Source organism: Chaetodon auriga, chromosome 7 (assembly GCF_051107435.1).
Source record: "Chaetodon auriga isolate fChaAug3 chromosome 7, fChaAug3.hap1, whole genome shotgun sequence".
Taxonomy (NCBI): domain Eukaryota; kingdom Metazoa; phylum Chordata; class Actinopteri; order Chaetodontiformes; family Chaetodontidae; genus Chaetodon; species Chaetodon auriga.
The window spans coordinates 4,606,160-4,627,395 of NC_135080.1; the positions used below are offsets into that span (position 1 = coordinate 4,606,160).

The following is a 21,236-nucleotide window of genomic DNA, read 5'->3' on the forward strand; positions in this document are numbered from 1 at the left end:
GTGTGCTGATTGTCTCCTGTTTAAGTGGGGTCAAGAAAGACCACACTGAGCCATGAGCATGAAGCCTCACCAGAAAACACCCTCTCTTAACCTGGCATACCATGCTGCATCTCTCCAGGACAAAGACAAGCTTTATGCCCCTGCACTTAAAGCTGCTCTCTGGTGAAACCTCTTATGAGGTGGACTTGCTTAAAGTTTAATGGGAAAGCCCATACAGAGCAGTGGACCTGGTAAGAAAACCTAAACTCTAGCCATCGCTCTGGATCTGACACAATGCGTTAGGGCATACATTACTACAGAAGGCAGAGAGATCTCGAGGCAAAGGAAGAAGTGAATAAAAATACTGAACAAATAACACTTAATTGAGGTCAGTGTGATTGAACGCTGCAAGGCTAGGATGGCTTTAACATAGGTTCCAGATGGCAGGCTGTTATTTCACTGTGCCCTGCTAATACTGCAGGATTCGATGCTGGTAACCTGAGTGTCCCTTGGGCCCCCCTGGCTCCTCCGCTGCACCGAAATCAGGGCCAGGCTCCCTCCACTGCTACTCTGCAGGTTTGCTCAACTTTGAAAGGGGGATTGTTTTGGTGTGGTAGTGGAGGAGGGGTGTGTGTGTGGAGGTGGGGGTTGTGCAGTGCTGAAACAAAGCATGTTAACACCATCTCCGTGTTTAACAAGTTTGGAAACAAGCAGGGGTTTCCTTCAAATCCTCATTGGAGGCCGTTTCATCTCTCCTTGACAGCAGCAGAGAATCCCAGAGTTTTACACTCATCTTTCTTCCTCGGGCTGCTTCACATTAAACTGACTGAAACACGCTCATCCTGTCATGTGAATATCTAAAATCTGCTACACATCAATATCTCTCATCACTAATTCCTCTGAAAATTAAGAGGAAACATACAGACCAACGATGCATCTTTGAAAATGTTTTAAAGCCAGTACATTCATGCAGTTTTTCAGTGTTGTGTTAAAATTAAAGTACATTTGAGAGTCAAGGCCACAGCTGAGAATCCCAGTCACACTGTAGTTCTGGGTGCAGTCCAAGTATAGGCCAGTTCTTCCTCCTACTTCTGTTGTTTCTTCAAAAATTAGCCGACCATTTGAATTAGACTATAATTTACATTCACAATGTAAACATTTCACCTTCCTTCCAATAAAAGCATTGGCTCCAGGCCCACGTGGCGCTAAATTGGAGTAAAGAACTAAATACAATGAATGCTTGAATGCAAACATTTTATTTCTTAGAAACACAAACAAAAACAATTATAGGTAGACAGAAGTTACTCCTGGCACTGCCTTAATGTAAAAAGCTTAAGAAGGATAAAAAAGCAGTGGCAAAATACCTTTACATAAACCTGCCTGCATTATGTATTTGTATGCATTTAGTCTACAGCCATTTCCACACAAGACTAGCAGTCTGTAATGCTCCAAAGTCAGGTAATTATCAATCAGCCGGCCAACCTCTGTTTTCATGAATGCATTTGTACTGAACATCTTTATAGGCAACCAGAATCAAAACTGTACAAAACAATACGAGATGCAACAACATACTCTGGCCCAAGTTTGTGTATAATAGACAGGTGTTAGGCAAAAAGGAATACGGCTCAGAGAAGAAATTCTATTTTCAAAGGCTGGATGTTTGAACTGAAAGTGCTTTCGGTGCTGCATACTAATATGCATTTTAGGCTGAGAGGAGCTGAACCTTTTTCAGATAATCTGTCACCCATGACTGTTTCAGCACTGACAATGACCTGCACAAAACATGCAGCAGTCATTTAACACCCTCTGTGCCACCGTTATTACGTTGACTAATGTTAATAATGCTTTATTTTATTGAGTCGTTTGCTCTTTGACCTTCAACACAAGAAAACAGAATGAAAATGCAGTTTGTTGACTCATCCAGATGTTATGAGCCCACACTGATCTGTCTCTGAACTCACTGAAAATTGCGAGGTGAGCCAAGGCCGAACCAGGTTTTGGATATCAATAGCCTCTGAATCTGGCAGCAGTCAATTAAAGCACACACACCATATGCACCATAACTACTCAAGAAATGAGGCTGACACCTCCCACAACCCAGAATTAACAGATGATTTTCAAAATAAAGTGTAATACACTGATCTTGCTATGTTATTAGGCAACATTAACATAAATCAGAGTGGGCGAGACATTGTAGCTGCTTCAGCGTCAGAATTACATTTTATGGAAAATCATAAGCTTGAGGAAAATCTAAATCCTCATAATGAAGCGTGATGTATTGCTCTCATTCTGAAGTATGCTCTATGTGTACTGTGTAAACAATACATGTGTTTGCTTGTCAGTGCACATTTCCATATTTTTCTCATCTTTGCATGCAAAATGATTTATTGTCTTTGTCTGCATTTAATAAAACCATACCTCTTCTTTAGAGCCTCAAACTGCTAAATCAGACTCAGGTGATCCAGATTTCTCTTTTTGAAGCATTTCCAGGACATTGTCTCAGAATGAAAGGCTCATTTTAACGTGTTGAGACGACAGCGACATTCAGCATGTTTTAAACACCTGTTGTATGTATAATGTTTTACTCTTCAGAAAAAGATGAACCATCTCTGTGGGATGATTGATCAGATTTTATAATCGGGAGATTCTACACGCTCCTGTTTTTTGAAGCACCTTCTTTCATAAGCAGGAGCTCCCATGAGAACAGGTCAGACCAGACCTCGCTAGCGGAAACTGGCCAGCTCACTTTCTGAAATGTAGCTTATTTTTCATTCTTTTGTTTCCTTCTCCTATTTCATTCATTTTTGTTTACCTTTCATCTTTTCGGTGTGGTCAATCGGGCTACAGTGTGCGCCACACGGGAAGTAAGGACCGTAAAACAAATCAAAAAACTTGGACAGCTTAATGTCTTCACATGTCTCTTATTGTGCCTGAGCTGCTTGTTGAACATTTCAAATCAACTAAGTGATTCATCTAAGATGAAGAAGCTCTATGCCCTATTAAGTAACAAATGCAGCTGTGGAGCAGCATCAATGATATTAAGTACAAACCTTGGAAAACATTAGAAGCTGCATAGAATAATAATAAAAAAAATGCATTGCATCATACTGAAACACTTCCATAGACAAAGACTGTTCTCAACCCGCAGAGCCACAAGGAGTCCTTGACCTGACGCTAACAAATAAAAATAAATAACTAAAACAGGAGTTATGAGCTTCTCAGACGACAGCAATAAATAATCCTAGCTATGGGTCAAGCTGTGTATTATAGCACAGCAGTTTCCTTCACTATGATATTCTTCTACCTCAGCACATCAGCAGCCTTCCCAGTCATGATCCAAATCATATAAGCTCCTTCAATGTTTCTGCTTGTGTTCAGGCGAATACAAAAACATTTCAGGCACATACAGAGCTGCACTTACAGCTACTAAGGAGCTGGCCCGGAATACTAAAAGCTTGGAAAGAAAATACAGGCAACTTATGGCTTTGAGTCATACCAGCAATGTACTGTCTGCACAGAACCTCCGCCCAGCTGAGGCTTTTCATACATCTCCTGTCTCACACTCTTTTCAGTTTGCACATTTTCTGAACACGGATTTAAGCACCACAATCTTCAGCATAGTATCTATAAAGTGTTGTGAACAACATGCCTTTATTAAAAATGTGCATGTCTTAGTCCCATCTGGTCTGTGATGCTTCTGGAAGTATGCCATGTATTTAAGTTTTCTAGAATACAGTGACCTTGGATTATTACTGAAACTGATGCAAAATAAATAAATAAATAAAAGAATAACTCTGCTCATGTTAACTTTTTAACCTGGGTCACACCAAGAATTAATATATCAATCGAAAGAGAACTTTATACAATATTGTATATGCCCTCGAACTGAGAATATCATATTACAGTTTTACATAAAACTATATGGTAACATCATGCATCAAATGCATCATTGACCTGTAAAACATCATATCATCTTTTTTTTACATTTAAAGAGGAAAATCTCCTTATAGCTGATGAAATTGAGAGACCGGAATGGTTCATTATATGCACCACATGTCACCACAAAATGATTACTGTGACACTTTTTGCCTTGATGATTATTTGCATACATCAGAGACATCGCTATTGATTACCATCACTATTCAGATGACAACTGGGAGAGCACTTTTTCATGAGGACAGCAAATTTGCCATTCTATCAGCCCAGTTGGCCCATGCACAATAACTAATAAGTTCCATGTTTGCTTCTAACTACTGTACAATCCAAACAGAGCCAGAAAAACTGGAGGAATGCAAAATCCCTGTTTTAAAATGAGCCCAAAAAGCAAGAAAGCATTTCCACCAAGTTGTTCATTTTACACAACAGTGCGTTGAACAATGAGAAGCCGAGCAATGGAGACATGTAGCAGTGTGTGGGTGGCACAGTGGGCAAGAGGGAGAGACAGAGATGTGCCAGAGCTCTTTTCCTCCTGACAAAAACTGGTTTTCCATATACTCAGAAATTAGGGGACAAAATGAGGAAACAGTGACTTGATTTACTTTGATAACCTTGAGCTGATTCTATAACAGTAGTCATTTCGAGAGCACTGCATAAACTACAGGCTAATGTTTACACCTCTACCTCTAATGCAAAATTCTAAGAAATTGGCTCCTTTTGCACATATTTTTGGAGCTGACAGTCTCTTCTGCGGGAAAACCTTCCAACACGCAGCAGCAGGATATGGAGTGACTTTAACAATACATTCAATATGAAAATGATGCAACATGGGAGTCAACTGAGATCAAGAGGCTTCATCATGCAGTATCCACCATGTTCCACTGGAGCATATGAATAACTGGCATCACCAGTGAAGCATATAATCAGCAGGTAAGACAGCCAGATTACCAAAACTAACACAGACACGAACTGCACTGACTGATTTTGTAGTTTAGTGGGAACAAAAGGCATCAAGATGTAACTGAAAATATCTGAACCTGTACATCCATGTGCCACCCATAAAGTGCACACAGTTCACTCATGTTTACAAGTTGCCTGATATGCAGTCTCTTTTTACCAGAGTACAAGGAGGCTGGGGCCTCTTATATTTTGCAATACCACTTTATGATTTAGGCTGATAGGCTGCATGTATGTTTTACATAAAAATATTTTTGCAGCTTTATAACAGATGCTCTGAACTGGAAAATGCTGTACAGGCACTTGGGGGAGTCAGTGGATTTGAAGTGCATTGAGCCTCTCTGTTAATTTACATTGTTGGTGCATGCATGCTGTGGTAACCCCATTACTTATTCAACAGTGCACATGTATTAGATATCAACCAAAATACTTGAACATGCAAGTGGGATATCTGAAAATGCAAGCTGGCTGTGAAATTAAGAATATGCTCTTTGATCCAAGAATACATTGCATTATTGAGTAAAAGGTCACATGTCTGTGCAGAGGACCATCAAACGGTTTCTATGCTCAGTAACTTCCTTCAGCAGCAGTGCTCGGCTTATTAAGGTTTTCTACCCAAAGGTCATTCAATTAATCAAAGCATTAAAAACACTGTTTACATCATTTTAACAATTTCGAACACCACTTATCAAAAAATTATTGATACCAGATGAGATGTGAGACACTTCGGAGCTGATGCTAAATGCATAATAATGAAGTCTTAAAGGATTCACTGACATTTTTAGAAAGCGATACTCTACACAACAATTCTGGTGAAGTAATTTCGGCAGTTTCTCCATTCTACAGGCATTATGAACTAGTGCTTTAAGTAGGATTTAGCTTAATATTTAAGTTGTCATTTGTGTTGGACTTCTCACCACCCTGTTCTATCGATGACCACATGCAGCTGCATTGTAGCATTATACTATAATGTAATATGAAATATTGTACTGCACAGGGTGCGGATAGAGCCTACAGCGACTGCTAGATGGCAGTGCAAGGATTAGCAGGATTGCTAGCCATGATGTAGTTCTCCCTTAGGTTATTCCATTCAAAAACATTTGTCAGCATTGGAATTCACCCAAGGGGGTGAAGGTTTGATATTCAAATGATTTTCATGAGCGTATCATTTAATCTTCGTATTAAGCAAAGACTGTTCATTCAAAAGATCTTAAGTGTTTCTTTTTAAGAATTCAATTATCTGACACACTACTTACTTACCAACAACATAATCTAATAACATTGTCTGAATATGTGATGCTAAGTGCAGTTTATAAAAATAAATTCTGATTTATGCTATCTCTCTTTTATCTAAGTGCACCTGAATATCACAGGAATTCCACTGACAATCTACCACCTCCTTGTGACACTTGGGTGCTCAGTGATATTCAACACGAGGAAATAATCTCAGCACTGACGGGAGGAGAATGTCACATTCTTTACGAATTTTTAAACACATATTCTAGATTACTAAAACCAAAAGACATTTCTGTCCTCTAAAAAAAGATGCATTCACTGAAACAACAGGGGGAGAAAACATTGGTTTTCTGTAGCACTGTTTTTATTCAATCTCACCAGATATAAATGCTGGTTAAGACCCTTAGGCCTGTTTGAATTGCCTCCTGCTCCTGCTCTGTCATGTCTTTTGTCAAGACTGAGGTGCAAATTAGACACAAACAGTTTATAAGCTGCCCTTTGTCTATTTCTCTCACTCTTCATTGCTTATTTTTACTCAGACCAATGCACACAAAAGCACTGCGATGTGCAAACATTAAACCAAGACTACTGAGAACAGCTGGTTGTATTTTTAAAAAAGCAACCGTGCTGTTAGAACAGAACTGAATAGACCGGGGTATTTTTGACTGGAAACTGAACATTTTGACTATTATACAGTACTAAGATTGATTTTGCTTTCAGATAAGTATGAAGAGTTGTATCTGGGAACTTTCACGCCGTGGAAGCAACAGTGTTGGTAGCTAATTGCTGATGGTTTGTATCTGACAAGAAAACCATCAAAAAATGAATGAACATATTTCAAAACAGCTCTGGACAGTTTGCTGTATCATGTTCTTTTTCTTAGTCTTGCAGATAGAAGATGTGACATCACCTTAAACTTTTTCCATCTGAAATGAAATATGACAAGTCTTTTAGTTACCTCATTACCAATGCTAAATTTGGGGTTTTCAACAGAGCAGAATCCAATGCAACATGAATGCAGTGCATTTTGAGTTGGAGGCCAGTTTCTCAATTTCTGGCTCTGCTACTGCTTCCCGCTAGTTCTCACACTGTGTGTTCAAGCCACATCAGAAGTTGGCAGCTGAAGTTTGAGAAGTGGTTGATGATATGCAACTGTAATGTTGTTTTTCCACTGGCATGATATTGCACGCTTCAGCCGCAATTAACTTCCATTTGCACACCATCCTCACAGCAGGGGGTGACCACGCTGACGCACAACACAATGGTCCTGATTGGGAGAAGGGCCAAGCCATGATGGGTTCCTGCCATCAACCGAACTCTGTGAACGTCATGGAGAACTTGGCACAGGAGGAGTTACAACATGTGTGGTCAATGACTCAGTGCATGTAGGTTTCAGTCATGTTTTGTTTTGTTTTTCTGCTCCAATGTAATATGGAAGTTGGTATTCTTTGGAGTGTTGTTTGACTCCTACATTTCCAGTTCTTACTTTTATCTAACAGACAGAAGCATCCTGGGTGTGGATTACCCGAGGGATGGAGGGGATTTCCTTCTCCCTGCTTTTGATATCCCAACGTCTGGTCATTAATTTTTTCTCCCCGGTGGGGATACGTGTCATTCCTGCTTTTGGTCAGACTGAATACATTAAATGCATTTTCTATGCCTGCCAGTAGATGGTGCAGGTTGATAAACCATACTAGCTATTTTAAAAACATATATTGGATACTTCACCCATTCAGTGTGGACCGAAAGCTCATATTTTACAGTGGCGATGATGGCTATAACCCACGCTGTGGGGCACTATGACACAAGGACACAATAAATCCAGTTCCATAGTTTGTTCCTTCCACTGCCAAGTTAACCATTACTACAATCAATAGTAACTAGCTTAGTATTGACATTGCTAGCTATCAAAGCGAATACGACATGAAACAAAAGCACAGAAAAGGTCACAAACAGATCACAAGACAAACGGCCATGATGGCATCACTAGACCTGCTTCGGTTGATGACAACAATGCAGTCAGTATCACTATTAATTACTTAATAATTGGCAAACCTCTACTTAAAGTTACTACACATTAAACTAATTAACTTAATTCACTTGCAGCACCACAAAAGCAATGACGGACAGGTTGCTTTGCAGCCCTGCTGAGTGGATTTTAGAATATAACTACTGTTGGATGTTAGGGTGTAGGCCTAATTACTGTGTTAGAGACTTTTTTTTTTTTTTTTTAACACAAATTGCTCGCTGGTAGCATCTCTACTTTCTGAGTCACCCCAGCTATTTAAGCTATTACAGGGTGTTCTGTTAGTGTAAATGATTAAATATATAAGCCCTCCACTGGAGAATCACTAAAAAGCTTTTTGTTGTGAAGTTGTTGCAGGTTAAGTTCTTGAGTTATCCTTGTTTGTTAGAAACATCTTTATTTGGATGTTTTAGCACTTTCAATTCATGGATAAATATAAATAATGCAAGGAATGAATGAAAGAAACAATGCAGCCGCAATTGCAACAAAACAGGAAGAAGTGCAGGGACTTACGGTAGTTTGGACAAACCTAATCAGCATCACATCACCACAGTAAGCAGTCTGCTGCCTTTTTCATGGCAACAATGGCCGTGCTGTGTCCGCATTGTGATCAAGGCTGCTCATTGCCCAGCCTGATGAATATCTGCCATTAGAGGATCCAAAAGAATTTGTAGACGGCAGAGAGGATACAAAAGAAAATGGGATTCACATTCAATGCGGCTGTGTTTTCCCCCATTAGCTGCTTTTCTTCCCACATATAAATGTAGTATGTATGTATCCTATATATGTGCTACCTAGGGATTGCATACATATATTGAGAGGCGATTTCTCTAAATATTATGAAAAACACTTACATCTCCATCTTGACTTAGTATAGAGAATACATCTGAGGATGGAACACTGTATTACACGTCATACAAGCCTTTCTTTTCAATATAAAAGTCAAGGCTGGCATAGTTACATGGAGCATTAGGAATTGTTCTCCCCTTCCATTTAGGTGTGGTATGTACTGCATGTACTTCTGTATAACACAATGGAAATGCTTGCATAGACAACTTGTCGAGGTAAATATTCCCTGAGCTCTTAAATATCACAGATCAACCTACTGTGTATTTAGCGGTCCTGATTTACTGAAGTTTTTCACCATCCAAAGAAGGACCAGAAATAGGTGGTCTGGTCAAATTGTATCACTCACTGAGCTACCTAGATAATTGCTTAAATTTACATATTGTTGTGCAGTGTTTAGGTTGCTACATTTTTGATGCATGGCTATAGGAAAAATTAAGCTTATTAAAAGATCAGTCAGGAAGACCGTCTCTATGCACATACCTCCTAAGTCACCCCCTACTCAGTTTGCTGCTACCCCTGCAGTCCACAAGCTCATTCTTGTCTTCATGCAATCACAACCTGACATGCTCACCTGAGCCAATCATCTGAAAGCTGTCAGGCTTTAAATATGTTCTCTCTCTGCTGTCATTCAGGTGCACGTCAGCACCATGATGTTGGTGTGACCCACGTCCACCCGTTCACCACCTCAACGGTGGATGCCTGGCCAACTCCAATCAAATCCTCTGATCTGAGCTTCCCTCATGAAGTCATTCCAATAACTATACTGTTACTATCACTGTTTTTATCTGTCTTCTTTGAACTCAGCTGTAGCAACCTGATCTCAGGCCAGCGGGATTAAGGAAAAAAACACCTAGAACCAAAAAGATTTTTGTCAACTAATTAACACCCTCATCTTGAATCTTAAACAGACTGTTCTAAGCCGCTCAATTTAACACCTTACCAGACAGGAACTGCCTTCTCACTGGTGTTAAATTCCATTAATACACATGTTTTGGATAGCATGAGCTGAGAGAAAAAATATTGTGCATAATGGCTGCCATATTGAAGCCATGTCTATAAATACAACTGTTTAATCTCTGGATGAGGGCAACTAAATCATGTCTGCACTTAATTTCTAATGATAACACTGGTTATAGACCATTAAAGCCTATTTCATTGGGTTCAGTAACAAACGTGTGATTGGAACGTGGAAAGAAATGTAGAAAGAATACATTGATGATTGAAGAGATAAATTATACCACAATGTCCTGCAGTTTGGTTTGGCTGTGCTGAATTTGTTTGGTGGACATTGTTTTGAGGAAACAAAGTTTTTGTTTGAAGCTCAACAGATAATCTCAAAGCACAGTGTACTGAAAGTTAGATGGCAAATACTGAGAATGCATCTTGAGGCCCAATGAACTAACATGGTGGTCCACTAGAGGCAGTAGGCGGAGGCAGTAATGCACTGGAGAACCCCAGAGAGATATATTTCATTTCAAACATATATACATAATTTTCATATGCCACCTAATGTATGCTGCTACACCATTTGAGGAAAATGCTACTACGCCAGTCCTGGTGGACTACTTCTTTTGATTCCTGATAATGCATGTTACTAAGATTGCTTCTTGGATTGGATGCAAGTACTGTACTAGTGGAGGAGACCGCAAATTGTTGCATCTAATGACACCTTTTGCACTGAACAACAATTTAAGTGGGTCTGCAATAAAAGTGAATAGAAACTGTATTACTTGGTAATACTACAATTTTTAACTTTCAATAGTCAAAGCACTGACACATTTCAATACGCTGAAATTTCCCCATCAAAATAGCAATAACTAAATAAGGCATATTATGAATACGTTGTAAGTAGTCTCCATGTGACTGTCACTTTCTGTTCCCCTGACGGACGTAAATTGGCTTTCCAATGATGTTTGGGACTTTTGGACAAAACCATGTGCAGTGGCTACACGTGAGCTGGGCTGCTGATGTCAAGATAGGGCAAAGGTACACAGCACAGCGAACAACAATGTTTAAAAGCAGCACAGAGCAATTGAACTGGACAGCTCATCAAGATGAATGATGTGAGCTGGGAAACTTAACCAAGTGAAGATGAGAATCACAGAACACCCCATACTTCAAAAGGCCTCAAAAGTTGCATTTAGTGCCTCTGACACAGTATGCAAAGGCCAGTTTTTTCTATTCTTGACTGTGAACCGTGCCTCTGAAACTGGCCCCAAAGTGCCTTGCCAGCATGGGGGTCTAAACAGAAACCAAACAGGAAACCTTCATAATAGAGCAGTTGCAGCATTTTCATGACTCAATATAGGCAGTTATGAATTTGTCGTTCTCAGCTGTCACAGAAAAAACAAAAAACACATGTACCATGGATCATGAAAGAAATACAAACAAACACATGATATCTATTAGCATGCCAAAGCACGGTGTTGCTGCTTAGTCTTAGTTGCATGCAACAAGTGCATCTTGGCAGATCAATGTCAGCAGCAGCCAAAAGCGTTTATCCCCGTCTCCACTGTTGGTTCCATGACATTCTCTTAAATTAACCAGCATAACTATCTTGCATATGTATAATCTTAGATTTCTTTAGAGCTGTCTCCAAATGCATCCAAAATAGATCAGTCAATCAAGTTTTTGCATCTTACTTCCAGTAATTTATGTGAATGTATTTTCTTATCATGGTGACTGCATATAAATAAATAAAAATAAAATCTACTGGAGGTATTATTTGCTGTGTCACAGTTTTGTATGGGAGAGGTCAGCAGACTCAGCTTCCCTTTCCAGTGATGGCATTTCATATTTGAAAAATGAGGCCTGTCACTAAATGTCATCTTACCGTCTCTTTGTCATCTCATCACTCTTTTCACAAGTTGTCACACTGAAGCCCAGTCTGTGACATGAGCAAACTGTTACCTTCCTTCCAGGCAGGCTAGTGGGCTTTATTAATATTTATAGAATAACAGCTTAAGGCCAGCCCCCTTGAGAACTATCACTCCACTTTGCTGCTTAACACTTGCAAAATATATTGACAACTCCTTTTCAGCACTCCCCTTCCCCTGAAAACATCCGTATGCAGATATGCAGCAGGTTTACAAAATATGAATGCAGGCACAGGGACCTTTACTTTAACCTTTATATTCTATAATTTGCACAATTAAGTAAGCTGAAGTGATTTTAAAAGACTTGAAAAGGACATTTCAAAGGAACTGGGATTTCAATTTCTTGTTACTGAATAAAGAAAACAGTCACAATCATGACGTCATGTCAAGGATGACACCCTGGTGTCTGGTTGGATGAAAACAGGCCCTGTTGGCAGCTCTCTGATGTCTCAGAGTGCAGCTGGCCAGACTGAGCCAGTTTTCAGTCACAACTTTGGCCCAGGACCTTTACAGTACAAAAAGAATCTTCTCATGTCACTTATCAACCATGAACACTTGTGAAGCTGTCCTTTGAGGTGAAGTGGCATGCACATGGACATAATCCAAAGGGATCCCGCTTTGATTATGTCCACATGTATGTCACTTCAGTTTGCTCCGTGAGACGTTATCTGATTGCTTGGATAAGTCGGAGACACAGAACACAGACTGAAAAATTATTTCATTACTCTTTTGACCAAATAAATGTTTCCAGAGGCATCCTTGTGGATGCAGGCAGATTATACGATCCCATGATGTCATCCTTACTGTTCACCAAATGTTCTTTGGTGATGCTGACTAGAATCTGGAAGATTTTTACTCGTTTTATTTCTAACTATGCTTTGAAACTTGGAGATTCCCTTTTTACAGTCATTTCCTTAACTGTCTAAGGGTTAGGTTGCAACTGGCAGTAAACCCCCCGTGTGGGAAAGGCATATTTCCTTACCTTTGAATGCAGCTGCTACTTCATCTTACAGACATCCATGAGCTGAATTAACATACCTTCAAGCTATGCATCCTGATGACATAAAAAATCTTCTGTGTGATCGTCTAACTGGGTAAGAGGGAAATAAAGAGAATTGAAATACCCAAAAATGATCCCTTTAATCATTGCTAAATACATATAGTATATCCTGTGAAACTGTCCTATTACTTATTAACTTTTGCTCCGGTTTTAAAAGCATACAGAATTACTTGTGTGCCATTTAGAAGACAAGGTACTAAGAGATGCTGACAGGAAGCTGGTGCCAACCAACTCAAAAACAGCTCTGATCTGAAAATATTTTCATGTCTTCGGGGGCTTAATCAGTGAGGAGTATGATAAGCTTCTAAATGTCCCGCACCTTCCCTTTAATACAGCCCTCATGCGTATCCTTTAAAAATGCCTGTGTCATAGCAATCACAGCTTAAACTCACAGCTAAAAATTGAGATCTAACAGGAATTCTGCACTCAAGTCACGCAATGTGAACTTAAACCTTACAAATGACCTCTGTCCCATTTTCATGATATCTGCTTTGACCTGCTGAAAGCCTTGCTCTCAAAAGCAACCTAGTATACAACAGTTTCTTTTGCAATGCAAAGAACCAAATACATCCAGGCTCATTAATATATTATGATTGTATAAAAATTGCATGTTGTTTGTCCACCTACTGTAACCACTGTCACAGCCAATAAATACAAATACAAATTAAATGGGAACAGTTCAACTAAAGTATATTAGAACGATTTAAATAACCAAGGTATATAATATGGTGATCATCTAAACATTCATGCATTTCTTTTGTTAATCAGCAATGAATCAATCCAACAACTTCATTTCACCGGGGTTACTTAGAAATCTGAAAGGCAATGGATCAGACAACGGATCAGACTTCATGCACTTATGACCTACAAACAATGCTGAAACTTGACTGTTTACCACTGACCACATTATCAAAATACAAAATACATAAGCTTGCATATACATTAATTATAAATAATGAAAGGTGCCGGTGCTGCAGTCATACTATCATTCAAAACATTACACAACCACACTAACTGCAGCCTTACTGTACAGTATATGCTGCTTTTCCAACTGTAAATCACTAGGGCTTAATTACCTGCAAATTAACTACCGTTTCACTATCTTGCATAAGATTATCCTGGTCATGATGAAATGCCACTAGGGAGACTGTTCTGATGGGAGGATTCGAAGATGCAGAAAATACAAGATGCCACTATATTAGTGTGATAGCTGCAAGGAATGTGATGCCTGTCAGCTAAACTGCCCTCATAATGTGACCTTCAAACACTGTAGGACATCTTATTATTCCTGTCACTTTTTTCGAGTTCAGCATGAGTTGAAGTTCAGTCATCAAATTACAAGCTTTTTTATCTGCTGGCCATAGCTGCAGCAGGCCACGCTGTACACACAACAACGTGAGTGGGGCAATTTGCTGCAGTGCATTTAACTCTAGTGGTGTAAAACACATTGACCCGACAGTTGGGCAGAGTCAGTCTGTGAGCAGTAGTTGGGAGCAGTTTGAAATGGTCAGCCTCAATTTCTCTCCATCAGTGGACAGTTTTCCAGTGCATGATGGGCAATCAAACATAAAGGTTTGTAAGGCCAGAAATGCCAAATCTGCTCTATTAGAGCAGATTGTTTGATGACGCTTTACTTTGACATTTAGTTTTTCAGGCATGTTTTTGGTTTTGGACTTTCTCTGTTAACTTTTTTTTGTTGCCACAGGTCTCTATTTTATTTGCACATTTATCAACAATTTTACTCACAAATTAGAGCAAAATCAGCCAGAGACCAAAAAAACATTTTCATTAGTCATACTAGTGCAATTCTGATCTTGCTAGCCTTGTCAACATTTTATTTAGGTCTCTGTAGTGTATGTAAACTACGAGTGAATCAGCTCGACCTCCAGAGATGCCTCTTTAGTGATGCAGAGACAACACAGATCAGACCAACCACACTGTGCAATGTTGCCTAATCATACCGTCACAGCAAAAGGATAGTATTGCATAATGTAAATTTAACAAAGAAAATATTTTATATGTTACATTTTGTTTATATAAACATGATATATATTGTTAGCTGTTACTCCAGCTATTTGGAGTGCAACCACATTTTGTGTTGTGCTACAGGCAGTAAATGACAGATGTATAGACAACAATGCCAGTATTTGTCCAATTTGACATTTTTTAATTAGGAATATCCAGAACTTCTGTCTTGAAAACTATCCAACTACATCGTACTGCAGAGGAGACATTCGTGAATGTGCTTGGCTGGAGCATTAGAATCTGAGAATATGGGAATATGCTAAGAGAACAGTGTTGGCACCACTAAGTGCACCTGGTCCTGTGAAATGGCCTCATATTATTTGGCTGTTAACAACCGTGCAGGGCAACCATCAGATCTAATGACCCTCCCGAGATGGCTGCCCATCCCATTACAGGTCCAGAAGCATGTTTAAAAGTGGGAACTAGACACTGTTAGCCGAAGGCACCGTTACGCTGCCTTCCTCCAAACCTCCTCTAATGTATGAAAAAGATTCAACAACAACTAATCAGACCATAGGACTCTGTTTGGCTGTTAAAATATAAAGCTCTCTCGCAGTACACCAGGAAATGCACTGTGTGTTTGTATTTTTGCACCTCTGTTGTAAGCGCCAGCTTTGTGAATTTCAAAGCGTCTTTTTTTTGTTTTTGTTTCTTTAAGACTGTAGAAAAAAGACTTTGATTTAATACTGGTGTAATTCTATGGCTGTAGAGCAACTATCTTGTTAAGTGCATCTACAGCTTTCTCAAGCACTGTTCAATTTTCATTTTCACAACTGCACCTCTTGCCACTTGCGTCTGAAATTCAGGCCGATGTGTTCCAAATACTTCTGTAGAACTCTGCTGGTTGTGTTTGCCTGTGAGGACTCTGTGCGGACACATCTAACACATCCAGCTAAAAGGATCAGAATGAATGCTGTTATTGATATGGCTTGCCACCCATAAAAATGTAAACTCTTGTCTGTCTTATTTGCCTAAGATTTCATCCTCATATATCTAGCCATTATTTTTACACACCCTACTATATAACTATGAGCATTCCCAGAGTAAGTGTTGTATAATAAAGCAAGCAATAGACCTAAAAGCAACCAGCGGCAAGTGAGCAACAGCTGTAGCCAATGAACAAGTTATATTTCTTTAACAGACTGATTTTTTTCTTCCCCTTCACAAACAAAACACAGACCTGGCAAATGGCGGGAGCTTTTTGGTCAAAGCAGCATACAAAACTGGCTCTTCTGTGTAACATACATGAAGAGATGTAGAATTAAAGCATGAAGTGAGACTTCCAACAATGGCCATCACTGTAGATGGGCTCTCACTCTGACTACCTCAGAGTCTACTCTGAGACTGACATTCTAAATTGATCTGAAATTACATGGAAGCAGAGCAGATTTTAGGGAAAGCGTGAACAGAACAATGCTCTGCTGTGGAACTGAGCAGACACGGATATATCAAAGTAGAGTATGTAAGGATAATGAGTACCACACCTGCAGACTGTCAATAGCTTCTGCAGCAGAGTCATCTTAAAAATTGCTACATGCATACTATGAAATGTCAGACACAAAGGGGAGTCTGTTGCTGTGTGCCCACAAGAAGAAATACTACCCTGTGCATCGGAGCTCAAGCGCACAATTTCAACCCCAACCTCACTCCAAAAGTACTTTGTTTGAGTGATTCTGACTTTCAGAGCACCAAACAGGTGCAAGATTCCAGTTCTTTCAAAAATGGATAACTGCAACGCTCCAGGATAACAGGGAATGTGGAGACACATCTAACATACCTTGGCTTTGTTAAGGGTTTCAGCACACTGCAAATCAGATCTTTTCTTCTTTGTTCCCATCCTTTCTTTTTCTTTCTTTCCTTTTTTTTCATCACATGCAAGTGAATCCTATTAAATCAGATAAACTTAAACATTTCCTTTAATTTGGGAATTTGGATTTCTCTTTGTTTAATCAGTGAAATGAGTATCAATGCATAGAAGATAGTATAGCAGTGTTTTAGCATTAACACTCAGGTAAAACTCAGAGAATTTTCAGGCTCTAGTTATTCAAAAAGTCTTCAGCTTTTTATGAAGCTTTTGGAACACACAATACACACAAACTGCCTCAAACAAACACAGGTCAGGTTGACAGTGGCCACAAAAATAAAATTCACTTTACTTAAAATTCAATTCTCTGCTGTCCAATTAGAATGATGCAGCATACAGAGGACAAACAGAGATGTGATATAATATTGCAGGTATAAATCTGACTTTGCTGTAGATATTTACATGGAGGCTATCAGAGGTAACTGTGCTAAGGAGGAAATCTGTGACTATTCACAAAAAATGTGCCTTGCAACAATCAGTTGGTCACTTGGTGACACCACATGCTTTTGATTTCTGCAGTGTCCTCAACTTATCAAAGTCTGGAGCTGTCCTGTCAACATTTGGAAAAATGAGGGGGTTGTGTGTGTGAGTGTGTGTGTGTTTCATGTCCAGTAAAGTGGTGTAATTGTGACAGCTACCCATTGGTTCTACGTGTGATAAATCACAAGATGACAGACTGCAGCTTCAACTAAACATAATGCTCCAGGCTAGAAAATCCACCTCTCCTTTCTTTGCACTCAACGCTGCTTAGCTGAGCAGGTACAAAAGGATCACAGGCTGTACAAATTAACAGGAAAAACTGATGTATGATTTACATGTAAATATCAAATAGCACTTTTCAATTTACTGACGTCGACAATTTCATTTAAAATTTTTCTATAAGGCAAAGCAGGTAAATGCTGCTTTGCTGATTATCATTTATTTTCAATTAAAAAGACAACATTTCTATTATCATGCAGGATCATGGAGAACATACTCTTCACCATCCACAGTATCCATTTCCCTCAAATGCAACCATTCCCTCCCTAGATGACCGTACAGTTCTCACAACAATTATGACTTGAAATACACAATATCCCCGTGGAAAACTCCAGAGGGACAGAGGCATTTCATTGTTTCCTCTCTGTCATCGTTCTGCCCCCGAACGCTGCCAATGTTAGTTCAAACACAACAATCGTTTATGGAATATAACAAGGTCCAACTGTATCTTACATGTCATCTTTCTTTCAGCAATCCGTCCTTCGGAGAATAGCTGTGTGTTCACTTCTCAATGAAACAACAACAAAGGCGAAAAAAAAGCAACAGATTTTTCATTCGTGATCACAAAGGAAGGCTTGTTTCCCCTCTTATCATGCATAGAACTAGTGCAGAGGCTGCTTCTGAGAGCTCATCAGCACCACAAAGACAACTGGGAGAATGCAGCCTTGTTCTGCAAAGGTTAACCTCGGCGGGACCTAAAAACTTCAGACCTCTTATTTGATGCCTCCACGAAACACTTGCCATGGAGGACAGAGGGCCCCCAGATTCCCTTGGATTTAACCTCTAATATCTGGGGTCATGCATCCCTCTAAGGCCAATGGTGGCACTTGTGAGCTCTGTTATATGGGGAGGAAAAAAAATCCCCCCACACATAGAGAGTAGTTTCTTAATGATCTGGATGTCTGCAGCATGTCCTGGGAAAACTCTGAATTCAAATAAAGACTAGAAATACTCAAGTATTATTGCTTAAATTTATAATCAATCTTAAAAACATTCACTTAAATCATAATGGGGCAGTTTCACTGTTTTGACACCAACTATTATAATCTATGAAGGTATTAAACTCTCTTCATTTAAAGATCAATTCACTTTGCTTCAATGGTTTTCACTCTTATGTAGGCTTCTGTCCCTTCCTGGAAAACTTCTCCAATAATTCAGAACACCAATAAACGATATTAGTGTGATGTGGTATAAGCTCTAGGTCTACTACAAGCATGAGCACTATTACATCACGACACTCAGAGGTGTGTATTTATCTGTGTGTGTGTGTGTGTGTGTGTGTGTGTGTGAGTCCTCTAAGTTGGCCAGTGCTGATCTAAGCTGTGTGTAGGGCCCCAACAATGACTCCCAGGGGTCCTCCATGTAAACGCTTTTACTGCTCCAGTCTCAAATATTTGAGAACTGCAGAACATTCAGGTGGAGAGTTTTCTTAATTTACTTTGCTTACATTAATTGGCTTGATTATGACTGATCTAATGACGCAGATTTTGAGGCTTGACTCGTAAATTTAACAGGACAAAAAAAAAAAAAAAAAAAAAAGTAAGTGAAACTGCAGTAAATTGAAGATCCAATTTGATTTGACTTTGAATCATAAGGCTAAGGTTAGTTAAAGGTGTTTTTTTTTTTTAAATTTGAGGTTGTTAAATCCATAATGTTGCTCAGAATATCTGAATTTGATTCATATTATCTATTATTATTAAATTAAAGCTATCAGGTATGAGATTATCCCTAAACCTTAAAGCTTTGCTCCATTTGAAACAAGCCAGAGCCTCAGTCCAGGGAGTTGGTGCTGCTGCCACACGACACAGAGGCTACTACAAAGTTGAATATGGACTCACCTGGAAAAAACAAAAAAAATGAGGCGGGGGGGTTTATAGTCCACATCCATCTACATGTTTCCTTTCAGTACAAACAGCAGGATTTATTGTAATGTAACTCGCAGCCTATACTCAGCGACACAGCCGTAGACGAGCTTAGTGCAGAGTCTTCATACAGCAGGGCACTTTAACCTACCTCTAAATCCAGAAAGCAAGCCCTCACCCGTCTTCATCCGTTATTCATGCACCTATCTCACATCATTTAGGACGCGCTGCAGCCATTCCTGTTCCTGAGCTTGCCGTGAAAAGAAAGCTGTGGACTTTTTGATCCCTGAGCGCTACGAGCTATCAAATTCACACCGTGCGATGTAAAGGCGGTCTCCAAAGCCTTCAGGCAGCTAAAAACCGAGGAGCAGGTAGCCTGCCGTGCTGCACCGCTGACGAAGCACCGTTAATCTCTCTCTGTGCGAGGAATAACGCGCGGGTTAATGAGCACGTTTAGAAAAAGACTGCATAAACACTGACAAGAAAACAAACATCTGTAGTGAAACTGATCGCGGCTTCCTCCACCAGTTCTCCGTGTTCGCTCCGCTGCTGCATGATGCTTGCGCTAAGCTGTTTTTCTGCAACACTGGCAAAAAAAAAAAAAAAAAAAAAAAAAACCTCACTAAAATTAACCTTACCATTCTGAAGACACATCCAATGTAGCAGGCCTGTCCCGTTGACAATTCACCAATACGGTCTGGAATGCCCCCCCAAAAAGCCCTTATGCTTCTACTTGGTCTCCTTCTTCTCCTTCTTCCCTCCCTTTCGTTTTGATAGTACCCCGAGCAGGCGAGTGTATTTCCACTGAGCACGACGCGGTACGGCAGGAGAAAATCCTCCTCCTGCTGCTGCTCTTCCAAGGTGCCGCCGCCGCTGCCGCTGCCGCCGCTCAGAGCGCTCTCACAGAGGCACACATGGACGAGAGAGGCAGCCGTCCAAGATGCCCATTAGCATGCACAGACCTAATTGAACGCCGTGAAAATCCTTCGGGAGAAATACGCGAAATAGTCCCTGGACACACAGCGGGAGATAAGGTGACACGCAAGCCGATATGCCGGGGAGTGACAAGCTGCGTGGTCCCTCACGATTTACAATTACGAGGCTGGAGCAGGGATGAGTGTGCGGCTGTGCGTGGTCGCCCCCTTCGGTAGGCTACTACGCTGAAGCCTAGTCCCTCCAAATATCTGCCTACTTCTGATTTCCCTGTGCGTTTTTTTTCTCCTGGAAAAAACCCATCAGCTATTCAGCACATCATCTTTTTTTAATTTCACCCACATATGAAAGGTCTTCCCATCCAGGAAAACAGCTAAGTTGTAGGGACAAAAAGTTTAGTTAACTACTAAAATTAAGACTTCACATTGCTTAAGTATTAACAATAAGTCACCATCAATCAAAGAAGACTTGTGTTGCATACTATAATTGTGTCCCATGTGTAATCGGTGCCCTGTATGAACACAAGTGTTACTCATGGATGTGCTGACTGCCAAGAATTTCCTCAAAGACAATAAACAAGTTTTTCAACAAACAGTCCATCAAACTAATCAAATGGGAATAATGAGACACAAAGTACGGTGCAAAAAGATACAAAGTCATAGTTTTGAAGTCATACCTATGATACTAAATATGAAGTTATAATTACTGAGAAGCTTCGGGGAATGTTTTTTTAGCGTTCCTAAATTTTCCCCAGGCCACTGATTTATTTAGCCTCCCTGTGAGGGACGTAATATTTGCTTTAATCACACTTTATTTTCATCATGCTGGTGGTAAAAGCATAGTCAGTTCTAAGTGTGTGAATTGTGAACTCTTC

General features: G+C 39.9%; 1 protein-coding gene across 5 annotated transcripts in view; it reads right to left on the reverse strand.

Annotated features, from left to right (window-relative positions):
* Nucleotides 1-20,535, reverse strand: part of tenm4 (teneurin transmembrane protein 4) — a 146,164-nt gene extending 125,629 nt beyond the window's left edge. For all 5 annotated transcript variants that reach the window (XM_076734713.1, XM_076734712.1, XM_076734710.1 and 2 more), the window contains exon 1: nucleotides 20,068-20,535. The gene's annotated coding sequence lies outside the window, so the exon portion shown is untranslated. The remainder of the gene's footprint in view (nucleotides 1-20,067) is intronic.
* Nucleotides 20,536-21,236: the final 701 nt, after the last annotated feature.